Below are 1,912 nucleotides of genomic sequence, written 5' to 3' on the forward strand. Positions count from 1 at the left end.
AGCAGGGGTTTAGGGGATTCCATAAGGATAGCAGGGGGTGGAGGGCTAGGGGAGGAATAGCAGGGGATTTGGGGCTAGACGAGGGATAGCAGGAAGTTAGGAGGTAGAGGAGGGATAGCAGGGGGCTGGGGGATAGGCGTGGGACAGCAACCTGTTAGGGGCTAGGGGAAAGATATCAGACGGTGGAGGGGCTAGGCGAGAAATAGCAGGGGATAGGGTCTAGGAGAGGGTTAGCAGGGGTGGGGGGCTAGGGGAGGATTAGAGGTGGCTGGGGGCTAGGGGAGGGATAGCAGGGGTTTGGGGAGCTAGAGGAGAAATAGCAGTGGTGAGGAGCTAGGGGATGGAGACCAGGAGCAGGGGGTTGTGGCTAGGGGAGGAATAGCAGTGGGTTAGGGGATTCCATAGGGATAGCAGGGCGTGGAGGGTTAGGGGAAGGATAGCATGGGGTTTGGGGGCTAAGGGAGGGATAGCAGAGGGTGGGGGCTAGGGGAAGGATAGCAAGGGTGAGGGCCTAGGGGACAGACGGCAGTGTGTGGGGGTGAGGGGAAGGATAGCAGGATGTTAGGAGCTAGGGAAGGGATAGCAGGGGGTGAGGCAATAGGGGAGGGATAGCAGCAGGTGTAGGGCGAGGGGAGGTATAGCTTTAAGACAACTCCCCAATGTAGATGATGGGGTGAAGAATGCAGCAAATCCCCAAGGCACCTCTATACCTATGTAATAAACATGCACATGCTGCTCATGTACCCTAGAACTTTAATAATAATTTTTTTTTCAAGCAGGAGGTTCTTTCCCCAAAGAATTAGACACCCACTTCAGACTCGGGACCTCATGGGAAACCGTTTTCTTTTCTATTTTTTTTTTCTTTTGAGATGGAATCTCGCTATGTTGCCCAGGGTGGAATGCAGTGGCACAATCTCATCTCACTGCAACCTCCGACCCCCAGTTCAAGGGATTGTCCTGCCTCAGCCTCACAAGTAGCTGAGGCTACAGGCACCTGCCACAAGACCCAGCTACGTTTTTTATTTCTAGTAGAGACAGGGTTTCACCATGTTGGCACGGCTGGTCTGGAATTCCTGACCTTAAGTGATCCACCCACCTTGGCCTCCCAAAGTGCTGGGAATACAGGGATGAGCGACTGCACACGGCCCATGAAACTATTTTCAAGATGAGAAACAGTTAAATTGGTGCATGTGACATTATATGTATTTTGCCAAAATCCAAAACAATAGTACAGGAACTGGCAGACTCTTTCAGAATGCGACCCTGAGGTCAACGCTGTATAAAAATAAGAGGAAGAGAGGCTCTCAAGCTATCCAGTTAGAAAAGCTTTGCCAGGCATGGTGGCTCATGCCCGTAAGCCCAGTACTGTAGAAGGTCGAGGCCAGTGGACCGTGTGCAGTCAGGGGTTCAAGAGCAGGTTGGCCACCATGGTAAAATCCATCTCTACTAATAAATACACAAATTAGGCAGGCGTGGTGGTGGGTGCCTGTAATTCCAGCTACTCAGGAAGCTGAGGCAGGAGAGTCGCTTGAGCCTGGGAGATGGAGGTTGCCAAGAGCTGAGATTGTGCCACTGAATTCCAGCCTGGGCGACAAGAGCAAAACTCTGTCTCCAAAAGTAGTAACCATTGAATTTGTTCAAAACCTTTAAAAAATGCATCTCTGTTTGAACTTTATCCCCTGGTGTTTTCACGAGTGAATTCTAAAATGGGACCTGGTTTTATAGTCTTGTTCCCACAGTGTGAGGCATATGTAAAAAGAAGCCAGCATTTCAGGCAACTCCAGCTCAGGAACAAAGACGTTTTACATGTGTTTTTACCAACTTTTATTTTACTTAAAATGGGTCAATGATCATGGCATAGGTTTACAGGCACAGGGTCAGGTGGCAGTGAGCTGAGATCAGGCCACTGTAC

This window comes from Cebus imitator, unplaced genomic scaffold (assembly GCF_001604975.1).
Source record: "Cebus imitator isolate Cc_AM_T3 unplaced genomic scaffold, Cebus_imitator-1.0 Scaffold687, whole genome shotgun sequence".
NCBI lineage: Eukaryota > Metazoa > Chordata > Mammalia > Primates > Cebidae > Cebus > Cebus imitator.